General features: G+C 39.7%; 1 pseudogene; it reads right to left on the bottom strand.

Moving 5' to 3' along the window:
* Positions 1-6,627: 6,627 nt before the first annotated feature.
* Positions 6,628-6,753, bottom strand: LOC144324440 (U4 spliceosomal RNA; annotated as a pseudogene).
* Positions 6,754-18,528: the final 11,775 nt, after the last annotated feature.

Genomic DNA, 18,528 nt, shown 5'->3' with positions numbered 1-18,528 from the left:
TCCCTTCAACTTTTGGAGAGGGAAAATTTTAACCCAAGACTTTATACCTAGTGAAGATACCTGCACAGGTGAAAACAATGGAAGAAAGACATTTTCAGATATGCAAGTGTTTAGAAATTATACCACTTCTTGAGAAAAGAAGCTACTTAGATTATTCTAGCCAATTTAGACATAAAAGAGAATTGGTTTATTAAATCCACCTCATACCAAAAGACTGTAGTGAAACTGAAACCACTTAAATATAAATAAATTTAAATAATTGTAAATCTCTTTATGAAATGGAGTGAAATGTTAAGTTCTTCAAAAAGGATAAATAATGGGAAAAGCAATAATTTAGTGATATTTGGATAAACTTTATTAACTGGTATTAAAAGCTGAAAATTAATGAGACCCTGAGATTGAGGTATAGATGGAGGAGGAAGTAAGTAAAGTTTTATATATTCATCAGAAATAGAGTCAAAATTAACTTTGACAATTAGAGAAATGAAGGATAAAGGAATGCTTTTGGAAAAGGTCAAAGTAACTATTAAAATTAAAGACAGGAGGGGGATTCTGTAATAGAAAGAGGAAGTCCAAGGGAACAATCCACAAAAACAGGGACTGAATAGGTATCATGATGACACCAAATTCACATCTTTCAATAGTAACTCTGAACGTGAATGGGCTTAATGACCCAATCAAAAGGCGCAGGGTTTCAGACTGGATAAAAAAGCAAAACCCATCTATTTGCTGTCTGCAAGAGACTCATTTTAGACATAAGGACACCTACAGCCTGAAAATAAAAGGTTAGAGAACCATTTACCATTCAAATGGTCCTCAAAAGAAAGCAGGAATAGCCATCCTTATATCAGATAAATTAAAGTTTATCCCAAAGAGAGACAAAGTAAGACATAAGAGGGACACTTATCATACTTAAAGGATCTATCCAACAAGAGGACCTAACAATCATGAATATTTATGCCCCGAATGTAGGAGCTGCCAAGTATATCAATCAAGCAATTAACCAAAGTTAAGACATACTTATGTAATAATACACTTATACTTGATGACTTGAACATAGCGCTTTCTACAATCGACAGATTTTCTAAGCACAACATCTCCAAAGAAACAAGAACTTTAAATGACACGCTGGACCAGATGGATTTCACAGATATTTACAGACTTTCATATCCAAACGCAACTGAATACACATTCTTCTCAAGTGCACATGGAACTTTCACCAGAATAGATCACATACTGGGTCACAAATCAGGTCTTAATCGATACCAAAAGATTGAGATTGTCCCCTGCATATTTTCAGACCATAATGCTTTGAAATTAGAACTAAATCACAAGAAGAAGTTTGGAAGGATTTCAAACACGTGCAGGTTAAGGACCATCCTGCTAAAAAATGAAAGGGTCAACCAGGAAATTAGGGAAGAATTAAAAAGATTCATGGAAACTAATGAGAATGAAGATACAACCGTTCAAAATCTATGGGATGCAGCAAAAGCAGTCCTAAGGGAGAAATACATCGCAATACAAGCATCCATCCACAAACTGGAAATAACTCAAATACAAAAGCTAACCTTGCACCTAAAGGAGCTGGAGAAAAAACAGCAAATAGATCCTACTACACCCAGCAGAAGAAGAGAGTTAATAAAGATTCGAGCAGAACTCAATGAAATAGAGACCAGAAGAACCGTGGAACAGATTAACAAAACCAGAGTTGGTTCTTTGAAAGAATTAATAAGATAGATAAACCATTAGCCAGCCTTATTAAAAAGAAGAGAGAAAAGACTCAAATTAATAAATCATGAATGAGAAAGGAGAGATCACCACCAATACCAAGGAAATACAAATGATCTTAAAAACTTATTATGAGCAGCTTTATGCCGATATATTAGGCAATCTAGAAGAAATGGATGCATTTCTGGAAAACCAAACTACTAAAACTGGAACAGGAAGAAATAGAAAACCTGAACAGGCCTAAAACCAGGGAGGAAATTGAAGCACTCATCAAAAACCTCCCAAAACACAAAAGTCCAGGGCCAGATGGCTTCCCAGGGGAATTCTATCAAACGTTTAAAGAAGAAACCATACCTATTCTACTAAAGCTGTTCAGAAAGATAAAAAGAGATGGAATACTTCCAAACTCATTCTATGAGACCAGCATCACCTTAATTCCAAAACCAGACAAAGACCCCACCAAAAAGGAGAATTATAGACCAATATCCCTGATGAACATGGATGCAAAAATTCTCAACAAGATACTAGCCAATAGGATCCAACAATATATTAAGAAGATTATTCACCATGACCAAGTGGGATTTTTCCCTGGGATGCAAGGCTGGTTCAACACTCGTAAAGCAATCAATGTGATTGATCATATCAGCAAGAGAAAAGACAAGAACCATATGATCCTCTCAATAGATGCAGAGAAAGCATTTGACAAAATACAGCATCTATTCCTGATCAAAACTCTTCAGAGTGTAGGGATAGAGGGAACATTCCTCAGCATCTTAAAAGCCATCTACGAAAAGCCCACAGCAAATATCATTCTCAATGGGGAAACACTGGGAGCCTTTCCCCTACGATCAGGAACATGACAGGAATGTCCATTCTCACCACTGCTATTCAACATAGTACTAGAAGTCCTAGCCTCAGCAATCAGGCAACAAAAAGAAAGAAAAGGCATTCAAATTGGCAAAGAAGAAGTCAAACTCTCCCTCTTTGCAGATGACATGATACTGTACATAGAAAACCTAGAAGACTCCACCCCAAGATTGCTAGAGCTCATACAACAATTCAGCAGTGTGGCAGGATATAAAATCAATCCCCAGAAGTCAGTGGCATTTCTATACACTAACAATGAGACTGAAGAAAGAGAAATTAAGGAGTCAATCCCATTTACAATTGCACCCAAAAGCATAAGATACCTAGGAATAAACCTAACCAAAGAGGTAAAGGATCTATACCCTAAAAACTACAGAATGCTTCTGAAAGAAATTGAGGAAGACACAAAGAGATGGAAAAATATTCCCTGCTCATGGATTGGCAGAATTAATATTGTGAAAATGTCCATGCTACCCGGGCAATTTACACATTTAATGCAATCCCTGTCAAAATACCATAGACTTTCTTCAGAGAGTTGGAACAAATCATCTTAAGATTTGTGTGGAATCAGAAAAGACCCCAAATAGCCAGGGGAAAATTAAAAAAGAAAACCATAGCTGGGGGCATCACACTGCCAGATTTCAGGTTGTCATACAAAGCTGTACTCATCAAGACAGTGTGGTACTGGCAAAAAACAGACACATAGATCAATGGAACAGAATAGAGAGCCCAGAAGTGGACCCTCAACTTTATGGTCAACTAATATTCGACAAAGCAGGAAAGACTATCCACTGGAAAAAAGACATTGTCTTCAATAAATAGTGCTGGGAAAACTGGACATCCACATGCAGAAGAATGAAACTGGACCATTCTCTTACACCATACACAAAGATACACTCAAGATGGTTGAATGATCTAAATGTGAGACAAGATTCCATCAAAATCCTAGAGAACACAGGCAACACCCTTTTTGAACTTGGCCACAGTAACTTGCAAGACACATCCATGAAGCCAAGAGAAACAGAAGCAAAAATGAACTATTGGGACTTCATCAAGATAAGAAGCTTTTGCACAGCAAAAGAAACCGTCAACAAAACTAAAAGACAACCTACAGAATGGGAGAAGATATTTGCAAATGACATATCAGATAAAGGGCTAGTATCCAAGATCTATAAAGAACTTATTAAACTCAACACCAAAGAAACAAACAATCCAATCATGAAATGGGCAAAAGACATGAACAGAAATCTCACAGAGGAAGACATAGACATGGCCAACAAGCACATGAGAAAATGCTCCGCATCACTGGCCATCAGGGAAATACAAATCAAAACCGCAATGAGGTACCACCTCACACCAGTGAAAATGGGAAAAATTAACAAGGCAAGAAACAACCAATGTTGGAGAGGATGTGGAGAAAGGGGAACCTTCTTGCACTGTTGGTGGGAATGTGAACTGGTGCAGCCACTCTGGAAAACTGTGTGGAGGTTCTTCAAAGAGTTAAAAATAGATCTGCCCTACGACCCAGCAATTGCACTGCTGGGGATTTACCCCAAAGATATAGATGCAGTGAAACGCCGGGACACCTGCACCCCGATGTTTCTAGCAGCCATGTCCACAATAGCCAAACTGTGGAAGGAGCCTCGGTGTCCACTGAAAGATGAGTGGATAAAGAAGATGTGGTTTATGTATACAATGGAATATTACTCAGCCATTAGAAACGACAAATACCCACCATTTGCTTCGACGTGGATGGAACTGGAGGGTATTATGCTGAGTGAAATAAGTCAATCAGAGAAAGACAAACATTATATGGTCTCATTCATTTGGGGAATATAAAAAATAGTGAAAGGGAATAAAGGGGAAAGAGAAAATGAGTGGGAAATATCAGAGAGGGATACAGAACATGAGAAACTCCTAACTCTGGGAAACAAACAAGGGGTAGTGGAAAGGAAGGTGGGCGTGGGGGTGACTGGGTGACGGGCACTGAGGGGGGCACTTGATGGTATGAGCACTGGGTATTATGCTATATGTTGGCAAATTGAACTCCAATAAAAAAATAAATAAAAAATTAAAGACAGGATAAATATTCCCAACTGAAGAAGAAAAAATGTATAGTCTTAGCAAAAAAAAAAAAAGAAGAAGAAGAAAAATAGTAACTTGTAAAGAACAAAACTATTTATTAGGATAAATAAAAGTATAAAAATCATAAATTTTTAAATTATAAATTCTGTGTTAGCCTCTGCAGATAAATTTGAAAATCTGGATGAAATGAACTATTTTCTAGAAAACAACAAGAAATCTGCAATAGGAAATCAGTGAAGTCTTTGATAAAATTTTGCAAGAATTCTTTTTAAAAATGACATTAAGAGGCACCAGAGACATCTGCCTTTGGCTCAGGGTGTGATACGGGGGTCTGGGATGGAGTCCCGTATCGAACTTCCCACAGGAAGCCTGCTTCTCTCTCTCTATGTCTCTGCCCCTCTCTGTCTCTCATGAATAAATATATAAAATCTTTAAAAAATTAAATAAAATAAAAATGACATCAAATCCAGATGTTTTACAGACAAATTGTTTTTAATATTTCAAGGAAGAAATACTTACTAAATGCATGTAAACTGTCCCAGAGTGTAGAAAAAGCATCTTAAAAAAAAAAAAAGCATCCTAATTCATTTTATACAGTTAGCATGAACCCAGTACCAAAAGTGTCAAAGGAAGTTGGAAAGAATTCAATAGATTCAAAAGTCTAAAGAATTATGAGCAAATCAATACCAATCATTTATCACCAGAACAATCCATGAGCAAGTACACTAGCATGCATTCTAGAAATACAAGGTTGGCCTTCTGGTAAGAAAAATATATTTTATCCCTAAATTCTACCTCTGAAATCAATAATACAGTATATATTAATGAACTTGAATTTAAATAAATTTTTAAAAGTATATTTTACTGTATTTTTAAAGGAAGAAAGCCATCGTTATTTTAATAAATGTCTAAAAATGTTACAATTCAGTTTACATCTCTGATAAAACTTATTACAATGTGCCTAAAGGAATATGAAATCAGTAACAAATTTACTATGAAGCAGTATAAACATGCTTCAGATGAGGAATAAAGGAGTTCACTGAGGAAGCATAACTTTGGGAAAGGAGAATAAAAAGATCAGATGAAGTGATTACTTAGAATGGTCCTCATTTACATGGACATGGGGCTTGAATTCACACTGTGTTGGCAGTCAAAACAGTTAAGCAGAGAATCTGGTTGAAATAAGTCCCAGACTGGTTACTCTCAGGAGCTTGTTAGAAGCATCCCAGACCTTAGAAGTTTCCTCAGATAAGGTACCAAGGAACATGAGTTCACAATGAACACACACAAGTGAGACCAGAAATTACAAACAACAGAATAGACTCACAACTACAATACAATAATACAACATAAATTATGTTCAGTGGTTTTAAAGAAACAAGAGATAATTAGAAATAAAATGAAACAGAAGATTAATAATTGTCTTGAAAAGTTTTGGAATGTAACTTCTACAAGTGAAAATAGTGAAATGAGAAATTCAAGATATGATTTAAAAGAAAAATGGTTGTAGAAATTACACAGAATGCCCATAGAGAAACGAAAAGTCTAAGAGTATGTATTACATGAAGGATAAAGCATAAGGAGATCTAACATATATGTAAATGGGTTCCAGTAGAAGGGAATGGGGGATCCCTGGGTGGCGCAGCGGTTTGGTGCCTGCCTTTGGCCCAGGACGCGATCCTGGAGACCTGGGATCGAATCCCACGTTGGGCTCCCGGTGCATGGAGCCTGCTTCTCCCTCTGCCTGTGTCTCTGCCTCTCTCTCTCTCTCTGTGTGTGTGTGTGTGTGATTTATTTTATCATAAATAAATAATTTAAAAAATTTTAAAAAATTAAAAAATAAAAAAAGAAGGGAATGGGGCAGAGATAACACATGAAAAAATAATGACAGAATAAGTTATTGAGAACTGGTGAAAAATACGAATCCCAGTTCAAGAATCCAAACAGGTTAAAAGCAAGATAAATAAAAAGATACTCATATCTAAAAACATATTAATAGAAAATGTTTTCAATTATCAATAATTGCGCCTCGGATAAACCTCATTGGCTATGATACTGCCAGTGTGCAAAGCTTATGGTAGAAAATGAATACCAAGAACACCAAAGACAGTAGAAATTTAAAAGCAGCCAGAGGTTAGGCAGATTAATTTCAAAGGGGCAACATAGATTGAAAATGACTTTCAACAACATATTTTCAGCCTTTCTTTCTTTCTGATGATTCAATCCCACATTTCTGTGTAAAAATGGTCCAATAAATGGTGGAATATTTTCAATGTACTGAAAAACAATGGCTGTCTAGAGTTTGCCTACTCATCAAAATATCTTTCAGAAACAGTGGCAAGATAAAAATATCTCAGGGAAACCAAATTAAATTCTTACTACCAATAAACTACATTTAAGAGAATTTCTAAAGGATGTACTTTAGGAAGAAGCAAAATGGTCTCAGGAAGTTGAGGTGCAAAGACATAACAAAGAGAATGATGAAAATATGAATAAAACCATTCTATGAATTAGCCATAGTTTGGTTAGAAAAAAAACTAAAATCCAGGACAAGGACAGTGACTCAGGAATGAGGGGTAACTAGAATTAGAGTTAAAATGTTTTAAGGTACCATGTTGTTTAGCAAGGTAACTCAGACTTTTAAATTAAACATGATGTTAAAATTTCTAGAAAAAAATAAAAGATTAAAAACATTAATTTCTAAACTAACAGAAGAGGTAGAGGACTCCACCAATGAAGGCAAGAAAAAAAATAAGCATGAAGAAAGGAAATATCTACCAAATAAGATAGAAGTTATATAATTATATCAGTACTCATAATATAAATGGATTAAACTCACAGTTGAGGCAATGATTATTGGGATGGATTTAAAAATTCAGCTATAAATTGTTTTCAAGAACCATTCTAAAAACATAAGGACACAGAAATAGTGAAAGACCTATCCAACAAAAAGGTGGTACAACTCTAAAATACAAAATGTCAATGATATTTAAAAATCAGAAATAGGTCATTATATAGTGATAAAAATTTTAGTTCAGGAGAATATCACAATTTTATATATATATGCTTAAAAATACAAGCATAGTAAAAATGTCTGAAGACTTAGAGTAAGACAAGTCCATTATCATAAGTGGAGATTTTCATACATCTCTTTCAGTAATCAATAAATCATGTCATAAAAAGGACTAAGCATATGAAAGATTTGAACAAGGCAATAAGCTTAATATATATAGAATGTTAGCTGAACAAAATACACTCTTTACATGCACATAGAACATTTCCAACAATTAACCACCTACAGGCCATAAATCAAGTCTTAACATTTCAATGAATCAGTATCAAAGAACACATTTTCTGACTTACAGTATAATCATTAGAGGTCAGTAACAAAAAGTAATGTAAAAACTCATACATTTACAGCATTCTTTTAAATAACAGAAGGGTCAAAGACAAAATCATATCAGAAATTAGAAAAATACTTAAAACTAAACAATAATATATATGCTGCTTATCAAACTTATGCAGCTAACTTATTTTTACACAGAAATGTGGGATTGAATTATCAGAAAGGAAAAAAGCTGAAAATATGTGAACCAAACATCAAGAGAAAATGGAACAAGAACAACAAAGTGAATATAAATAAAGTGTAAAGAAGGAATATTAAAAAGAAAAAAGTGCAACAAAGATATAAAACAGGATCAACACTAAAAGCTAGTGCTCTGAAAGACTAAAATCTCTGACAAGATTGATCGTTAACAAGAGAGAGACAACACAAAATGTCACATTGCTAGGAGTGAGAAGTAGTAGGAAGTGCTGGGGCAGCTTGAATTTTGTTCCTTTAGGGAGTGGAAAAAAGTAGTACATGTGCATTTAAACCCAGAAATTTACTCATAATGTATCCAGGGCACCTTTATTTTGTTTGTAACATGGTAATTACTTAGATTTGCATCTTTCTTTATCTTTTATCTCTGAATACTTTTAAAAATCATGTTGGATTATTTATTCTGTTGCAGTTTTTTTAGTTTGTTTTTGTTTTGAAATATTTATATATTTTAGGTCTTATTTCTATTTTTTCATAACTTTTATTTTTTTTTCTCTCATCTCTGTCCTCTCTTTATCCTTTTCTGTTCTTGGAGACCTTTTCAAGTTTTCTCTTCAGGGCTCATTTCAGTGTTCCAGGGTATCATTTCTTTTTTTTTCTTTTCTTTTTTTCTTTTTAGAAGATTTTATTTATTTATTTATTTATTTATTTATTTATTTATTTATTTATTTGGGGGCGGCAAGCATGAGCGAGGGGAGGGGCAAGGGGGAGAAAGGGAAGAGAGAAATCTTTTTTTGTTTCTTTTTTTTTAGAAGAGAGAATCTTAATAGGACTGAGCACAGAGCCCCACTCAGGGATTGATCTCATGACCCTGAGATTATGAACTGAAATCAAGAGTTGGACACTTAACTGAGCCCCCCAGGTGCCACCTGAGCAACCATATTTTTGAGTCACAGTTTGTCTAGAAAATAGAGGGTGTCTTGTGTTGTTGGGGAGAGTTTTGTGAGTGGAGGCCTTCTGGGGGCTGGCAGTGTTCAACTTCATGATGTGGGAGGCAGTTATGCAACATTCACTCTACCATAATGTATGAACTTGTGCATTTATATGGTGGGCACTTTTGTGCATATGTGTTGTATTTACACAAAAGGTTTTATTTAAATTAAGAAAAGGAGAGAAATGATGGTTTATTTCACAGGACTGTGGATAGTGAGCAGCTGTGCAGGTGGCACAGTGCATGGGAGCAAGCCCATCACTGCCACCACTATAACCAGTACACAGAGACATCACAGGACCACAGGATAGCAGCAGAATGTGTGCATCCCTCTGTTGATGGACACTGGTCTCAAATCTTTCCTCTGCCAGCGAAGGGTTTTAAGGGTTGGGAATTCTTCAGCAGCAGAAGCTCCTGGAAAGGTGTTATTGGCCAAAGCCATGTGCTTTATTTCTCTCTCTCTTGTCTTTACCTATTCAAGTCTACCCCCCATTCTGGACCCATCTGAAGCCCCCAACCAATTCCTCCAACCTCCTCTGTCCACTCCCATCCCCCATCTCATGCCATCCTCCTTACCCCTCTGATGCCACATGCCCTTCGCATTCCTCTCTTCGCAGGTCTCCTCTCCCTCTCTTGCCATCTCTTTCTAATCTCCTTATTCCCCCAGTTCTTCAACGCCTAAGCTGGCCTGACCAGGCACCGACCGAGAGGTGAGCATCTAAAGGAACATCAGTCCCCTGCAGTCAGTGAATCAGGCACAGATCTGGAGAGCTAAAACATGTGAGGTTGGGATTCAAGGGTGGTGCAGTTGGAGCTTGGTCAAGAAAGAGGCTTTTCTTTGTTTAATGATGCCATCAAGCTAGAACTCCATACTGAATTCAGTAGTGCTCAGTTCCCTTCCCTTTTTTGCCTATATTTTTTTAAGATGTATTTATTTATTTTCAGAGGTGGGGGTGGGGCAGAGGGAGAGAATCTCAAACAGACTCCCTGCTGACTGTGGAGCCCGACACATGGCTCCAGCTCAGGATCCTGAGACCATGACCTGAGCTGAAACTGAGAGTTGGAGGCTCAACCACTTGAGCGCCCCAGGTGCCCTTACCCTGTGTTTCATTTCTGTGTGGATTCAACCTCCCCTTTCCATTTCACAAGTCTGAAGGCTTTTGGTGTATATGGAGGAAGTTAGGACACAGATTTCAAATACACAAAATTTGCCCAAGTAGTAGTTTGCGTCGCAAGATCTACTTGTATTTTTGCAAAGCTCTAAAAGCATCTCCTAGCAAATCTGTAGCACCCAGCTGAGAGGAGAGAAAACTCGAAGAACTGCCAGTGATGCCCTATGGGTTCTGGGAGGTGAGGTGGAGGTGAGATCAGCCACCGGAGCGTGCCTGTTTGCTAAACACTTACCTGGTATTCCACATGTGACCTCTTCCCGTCGTGAGCGCAATGTCCAAGTTCAACACTTGTACCGTCCTACCACATAGATGAAGAGAGGAAGATTTGGAAGGGTTAAATCCAACCTCCCCCCAGGGCCACTTAGCCTGTAAGCGGTGGGGCTGGGCTGGGCCCTGTGTGTGTGAGATTGCAGAGCCCGGCGAACGTCCCGCACTCGCTCCAGAGTCCTTTGGCCTTGATGAAAAAGAGACTGGATCCAGGATGTCAGGGCTCAGTCTCACTGGCTGTGCCAGAATCTTCCAGCTTCCCTGGGCCTGGGAGGCTGAGCTGAGTGGATTTTGGATTTCCTGCTGAGTCTGGCCAGTGGGAGCATCATCAGGAGAGGGGACAGCACCCCCTCCCCATGGGTCCCCTTGCCCAGGGCCCAGCCCTGCCAGTGGCTGCTCGGCACAGCACCCTCAGGCGCCAGTGGCTCCTAACTGCTACCTTCCTGCCCGGTCGGTCCCAGACCTCACTCCTCTCTGTAAACAGTTCCTTCACCAACCACCCGCCTCTACTGTGCTGTGCTGTGTCCTGCCAGGGCCCCACCGATTCACCAGCTCACTCCTGAATTATGTGAACTTGCATCTGCTGAATTTCCCTGGGCTAACTTTCTTTACCTGTTAGGGATGGTGATGCTGGCCTCACTTGTGAATGTTGAAGAATATACCAGGTGGAAGGCACTTTGGAAGACCTAGGTTATGTGTGCTAGCTGTGTAATATCTCGAGGCGCAGAATAGGCATTTGATATATAACTTGACTTGAATTAGAACATCTTTGGTGAGAAAAAATGAGCTTCTGAGATGCTGAGTACATTACTATTCTGAAGAGCTTGATAAAAAAGCAAAATAGAGGAAAGACCATTACAAAGGAGATCTTTGTTTTGTTTTTGGTTTTTATTTTGGTGGCAATGATGTTGTATTTAAGAAGCCTCTTTTCTTTGGACCCAGTGATAAAGCCACGCATAATAAAAACGTCAGAAAGTCGAGGCCAGTTCCCTCCAAGGTAATGGTCTTGGCTGAGAAGCAAGGTAAACAGGCCGCAGCTGTCCCAGCGGATTTCTTCTTGGCGAGTGTGTGCCAGAGGACATCTCCCAGCCCTGCCCAGCTAGGACTTGCTGGTGGCAGAGGTGGAGATCCTGAAGCTGGGAAGGGCCACTTGGCCTTTTTCATTTTCTTTCAAAAGCCAGGCAGCCGTGAGTCCAGGCACGCCACCCCTGGGTGCCGGCACAGCAATGGAAGGTGTGCCTGCCAAGCCAAACTCTCTCATTGGAAAAACCTTTGCTCCATGGCCAGGTGTTTCAGCACTTCCCCACTCCCTGTCAGCAAAGGCTTCTGGAATTTCCCCGTCTGTAGAATAAGAACAACATTCCTTCTCAAGCAGCTAATCGGAATATTGCCAACAAAAACCTCTGCAGAGGCCTGATGCCCAGAGACTCCGAATTATGATTTTGCAGATATAGTTTACTCCTCAGTGTCTCCTTCCTAGAAAATCTGATGGGAGCTCAGACCTCCAGGCTTTCTCCCTATTCACTCCACCAGTGCTTGACTCCTGGGGATGAAGCTGTGATCTGACATTTCATTGTTTGGAAACCAAATGCATTTTTTAAATTATTGTTAAAAAATTGCTGTTAAAGTGTTACGTGTACTTTAAAGAAATAAGTCTCCTAAGTATTGTATAAAAATTAAAGAACAAAACTTTATAGCTCCCCAAGCAGTTTTTCTTTATTTGGATGTGTCTTGTTTACCAACTGAATGATGGAAGATGACTTGTATACATCAGAAAGTTTGAACAGCCATCTAACTGCATTTTTTATGGACAACTGCCCTGTTTTTTGGGGGAACATGCTTTGAGGATGATGACTTTGTGTCTGATGTAGGCTATTCCCCACCGTGTTTTGTAAATTGAAAGGTTAAGTAGAATTGGATTTCTGATGAATAACTAGCTCAGGGTAGAGGAATTTCAGTGACACAGAAGATGACACCATTAGCCCATACCCACTCCCCCTTCTGCGTTCCCAAGAAAATTCTGAGTTGATGGAGGGTAATGGTTTAAAGGACTCCACTTCTCAGATTGCCCTGCTTTTTCGGATAGCTGTGTGACTCCTTCTGGTGATGAATTGCAGGCTTTCAGGACACCTACTGGGACCATGGGGGGGGGAGTGGGCGAGGGGCACCCAACATCCTGCCTGGGTGGTGGCCCTCCTAAGCTTTATGCATAAACACAGTGGGAGCCTAATTTGCTGCCGGTCACACCCTGGGCTGCTCCTCTAGACTTCTGTTACAGGTGAGAGCAAATCCTTGAGTCCCACCACTGTGCTTGCCTCCCTGTTGCAGGTCACCAGCACAACCCTAGCATAGAGGGGCGCGCCCAGGATGCCAGGCCTTTTTAACCTAACCTGAGAAGCAGGTTCAATTGATCTGCCCCTAGTCTTGAAGGAGATAACTAGTTAACGTTTAGCAGCATCACGAGTATGACAAAATGAGGAGTTGGCACAAAAGGTTCAACTACCTTCCTCCTCCCCTTTGGCAGGCTGCTCCGTGCTGGTTGCTCTCCCTTTAAGCTTTCAGGCCACCTTGACCCCTGTAACCCAGGTTCTCAGACCTGAATGAGCTACCTGGGCAGGGCCCATGGAGGACGAGGCAGGAGGTCAGGGAGAGAGGTGAATGGGGTGAATTATAGGTTTCCCCGCTTCCTCCGTGTAGGGCTACCCCGTGGGGTGGAGTCCTGGCCTTTCTGCTTCAAGGTTCTAGAAATGGCTCCCTGTCCCCCACGCCCCCCTGGAGTTCAAGGCTGGAAACAGCCAGGTTAGACCTGCACACATGAGTGTACACCTGGCCACATAGTGGTAACCGACCTTTCATGAGGTAAACCTCCCTACCCGGGCCTGATTTGGGTGCTGTCTGCCTGGGGGATCTGGAAGGAGCACAGGGAGGTCAGCTTAGCACCGTTGGGCAGCCCAGCCCCTGTCACACCAACCCCTCACTCAGATCATAGACTGGAGGGACCCTCTAATCGCTACTCTATAATGCATGCACTTCCTGCTTCACCAGCAGTTTGCATTCATTCTGTTTATGAGACAGATATTGTCTAGTCGTTTGCTCTAAGCTCACTTGCCTTTTTCCTCTCTGCACTTGTCTCTCACTGATTTGGCCACCTGCTCCGTCCCCTCTAGCCTTCCCTTCCTGGGCCTTGCACTCTTCTTTTCTCCAGGAAACAGCTTTGCTGGCAGCCTGCTGGATGCCCTCCCCAAGAGGCATACGTGCACTTTGCCTGCTCACACCTGATGTGGGACTCAGTTCTCTAGGCTCATTTGGACAGTAACAATGTTAATATATTTTGCTTATTTAGGTTTCAGAATACAGGAGACCATTTTTCTCTCTAGTTTTATATTCCCTTATAATGTATTTAGCTTTTTTTTATATGACATCTCTATAAGAATTTGTTACCCTCTTCCCTTGGCAGTCCCCATATTTGATTTTTTTTTACTTAATTTTATCCATTTCAATTTCTTGAGATTATATTTTTTATTGAGATATGATTGGCATAATATACTAGTTTCAGGTATATGAAATAATGATTCAATATTTGTATCTACTATGAAATGATCAACACGCCTGTTTAACATCTATTACCATACATAATTACCAAACTTTTGAGATGTACTCTCTTAGCAACTTTCAAATATACAATATGGTGTTGTTTAACTACAGCTGCCATGCTATACATTAAAATCCCAGAACTTACTTATTTTATAATTGGAAGTTTGTACCTTTTGATCACTCTCACCCATTTCACCTATCCCCACATCCCATCTCTGACAACCACCAGTCTGTCCTCTGTATCTATGAGTTCTTTTTTTTTTAATATTCCTCATATACGTAAGATTTGTCTTATTTGTATTTGTATTTCTCTGACATTTCATTTAGTATAAAGCCCTCAAAATCATTCATCCATATTGTTGCAAATGGCAAGATCTCCTTCTTTTTATGGCTGAATAATATTTTGTGTGTATGTATACACAGACACACACACACACAACCACAATCTCTATCCACCTATCAATTGGCACTTAGGTTGTTTCCATGTCCACTGTAAATAGTGCTTTGGACATGGGGGTGCAGATATTTTGCAAGTTAGTATTTTCATGTCCTTTGGATAGATACCCAGAAGTTGGAATTGAGGGGTCATATGGTAATTCTAACTTTTTGAGGATCCTCTCCACTATTTTCTACAGTGGCTGCACCAATTTACATTCCCATCAACAGATGCACAAGAGTTCCCTTTGCTTTCACATCCTTGCCAACATTTGTTATTTATTGCATTTTTTGATAATAGACATTCTAACAGATGTGAGGTGAGATCTCATCGTGGCCCTGATTTGAATTTCCCTGATGATTAGTGATGTTGAACACATTTTCATGTACCTCTTGGCCATCTGTGTATCTTCTTCAGAAAAATATCTGTTCAGATCCTCTGCCTATTTTTTTAAATTTTAATTTTAGTTTTTTACCGAGGATGTTGAGTTTTTTTTTTAAGATTTTATTTATTTATTAATAGAGACGCACACACAGAGGCAGAGGCACAGGCAGAGGGAGAAGCAGGCTCCATGCAGGGAGCCTGACGTGGGACTCAATCCCATGTCTCCGGGATCACGCCCTGGACCGAAGATGGCGCTAAACCACTGAGGCACCTGGGCTGCCCTCTTTGGGGGTTTTAGATTTTTTCTGAAAGTAATCTCTACGCCTAACATGGGGCTGAGAACTCAGGACCCTGAGATCAAGAGTCACATGCTCTGCCAACTGAGCCAGCCAGGAGCCCCTCTCTGCCTATTTTTAATTACATCAGGGATGTTTTTGCTATCTGGTTTGTGAGATTATCTTTTTAATGTATCTAGATTTTGTGAAAAGTATATCTCACTTGACTTTCAAACTTGGAATTTTGGAATTAATAGTTCTAATGCTTTTTAAGTACAATTTTTAGCTTTATCAGTCTGGTAATTTAAATATGTATCTATAATAATTTTCCTTAATAACAACGTCCCATCTGCTCCATTTTATCCTTGAAATATATTAGACTAGACAGTCTTCTAGACTGGAGATTTAGCCTAGGTAAATAACTTCAAAGAAGGAATATATGTTAAAAGTGTTTCTGGCAACATAATTTGTAACAGAAAAAAATCCCTAGAAACATGTTACATATCTAAGTGTAATAGAGCATAAAGTTTGATGGTTTACTTGAGGAAGTATTGTGCAAAGATTCACATAATAAATTCAACAACTCCTACATGCATGGGAAAAGTTAAATGAAATACCATTAAGTTAAAAAACAAACAAACAACAACACCCTGTAGTATTGTATATTTACGGTGGACCCAGCTACATACAAATTGCTGCATTAAGAGAGGAGGTACAGGTCTCCATTTCTTGGTATGTGTCTGCCAACAAAAGCGGCCAGCACTTGGGCTGGCACAGGCATTCAGGGGTGTTTCTGGGAGCCTGGCACTTGGAAGACCCTCTCTGGTGGAGATGTTTCAGAGCTGAGTCACAAATCTAATTATGCATGTGGGAGCTTGGATTTATAAAGAAAGAGTGAGAAATAAATTTAGTTTGGCTCAGTTACACATCTTCGTGTCTCTAAAACTGTGTACTCTGAAAGAGAGGGTCAGAGCTCCAGAATAATGCAGAAAAACAGGTGTTCAGTTAGGATCAGGAGCTCCCTAGAACTTCAGAATTCTCACTGAAGAGGGAGCGCTGGGGCAGTGGTGTTTGGAATAGGATGGAAGACGTTAAAACATGTGCAGGGAACAGCAGTTGGTGCTGCCCAGGTGGTCCTGCCTGGTCCTCAGAGACCCAGGAAGTGCCACCAAGAAGAACCCCTATGATTGAGAAGGGGACTCTTGCAGCGTGCAGAGCCCCTAGCCTGGCATTTCCAGTCTTTGCTATGACTTTCCCCCTTCGTTAAAGAGAGGGAGCATGGGCAGCCCGGGTGGCTCAGTGGTTTAGAGCCGCCTTCAGTCCAGAGCTTGATCCTGGACACCAGGGATCCAGTCCAGATGAGGCTTCCTGCACGGAGCCTGCTTCTCCCTCTCTCTCTCTCTCTCTCTCTCTCTGTCTCTATGAATAAATAAAATCTTTTTAAAAAATGTTTAAAAATGCTTTCATGGTGCTTGGGTGGCTCAGTCATTTAAGCATCTGCCTTCGGCTCAGGTCATGATGGGGTGAGGGGAGGTCCTGGGATTGAGCGCCCTCTTCCACTGGATTCTTTGCTCAGCAAGGAGCCTGCCTACTCCTCCTCCTTCCTCTGCCTGCCACTCCCCTTGTTTGGGCTCTCTCTCTCTCTCTCTCAAATAAATAAAATCTTAAAAAAAAAAAAAAAAAGAGGGAGCAGCAGCCGCGTCCTGAATTAAACCCAAATAACCATTAGGTGACTGTACTTTAAAATGCTGAGTGTGGAGAAGGGAAGCCAGACTTTCTCATCCCCCTCCCCATCTCGTGTCTGCTGTCCCCTTTGGGCACCATCAGGTTTGAATGTGGATCCTCTAGACTTCATGTCATGTGTAAAGAGTAAGGTTTAGGATCCGTGGGTGGCTCAGCGGTTTGGCGCCTGCCTTTGGCCCGGGTGCGATCCTGGGGTCCCGGGATCGAGTCCCACGTCGGGCTCCGGGCATGGAGCCTGCTTCTCCCTCCTCCTGTGTCTCTGCCTCTCTCTCTCTCTCTTTCTCTCTCTCTCCCTCTCTCTCTGTCTATCATGAATGAATAAATAAATAAATCTTTAAAAAAAGAGTAGGGTTTATTACTAGTGTGTGTGTAGAAATGTAAATGCTTGTGTAACTGTTCCTCTTCCTGCTTTATTTGACAACAATAAGGACCACACGAGCTGTTCATAACATTAAAGGAATTCTTAACACGTAGTCAATTCTCCTGGAGATCAGCTCTTCATAATTGGCTCCAAGGCCACACAGAACTTGTGAGGGGTTACATTTTAAAAGCTCCTACTAACATCAAGAAGGAATTTTAGTAATTTTCTTAAACCAGTCCAGAAGCGTTCACTGAATAAAAGGCCTACAGGCACCTTTAATTTGAACTCTAGAAGATGTAATGTGGTTTTTGATGTACTGCAGTTGTTAAGTACTCTCTTTTATCTGCATTCTACAGTAAAGTTTGAATTGCAGATGAATTGTGAGATATTTGCTTTGTTCTTCAATATCACCATCACTTCACATGAGTTATCTATGCTGCTTGGGTACGTTGCTTTTAGGACCAAACAATCAGCTCTTAGTTTCACTGATCCTTTTTATATAGTCTTTTCAGTCTCTATTTCATTCACTTCTCCTCTGGTCTTGTTATTTCCTCCTTTCTATTAAATGTGGACTTTGCTCTTCTTTTCCTAGTTCCTTGAGCTGTAAAGTTTGGTTGTTTATTTGAGACTTTTGTCTCTTGAGGTAGGCATTTACTGCTATGAATTTCCCTTTTAGATCTGATTTTGCTGCATCCCACTGATTTCAGTATGTTACATTTCTGTTTTACTTTGTCTCAAGGTTTTTGTTTTGTTTTGTCTTGTTTTTTGTTTTGTTTTGTTTTGTTTTGTTTTGTTTTGTTTTGTCTTGTTTTTTAAATTTCCTTTTGGATTTATTCTTTGATTCACTGGTGAGTCAGTAGCATGTTGTTTAATCTCCACATTATTGTGAATTTTCCAGTTTTCTCTGTGTAATTAATTTCTAGTTTTATACCATTGTGGTCAGAAAAGATGCTTGATATAATTTCAGTGGTCTTAAACTTATTAAAATTTGTTCTGTGGCCTAACGTGATCTACCTCAAAAAATGTTCCATATGCAGTTGAGGAAAATGTGTGTTCTATTGCTTTGGGGTGGAATGTTCTGTAT

This window comes from Canis aureus, chromosome 11 (genome assembly GCF_053574225.1).
Source record: "Canis aureus isolate CA01 chromosome 11, VMU_Caureus_v.1.0, whole genome shotgun sequence".
NCBI classification, from domain to species: Eukaryota; Metazoa; Chordata; class Mammalia; order Carnivora; family Canidae; genus Canis; species Canis aureus.
This window is presented reverse-complemented; position numbering and strand designations above follow the sequence as displayed.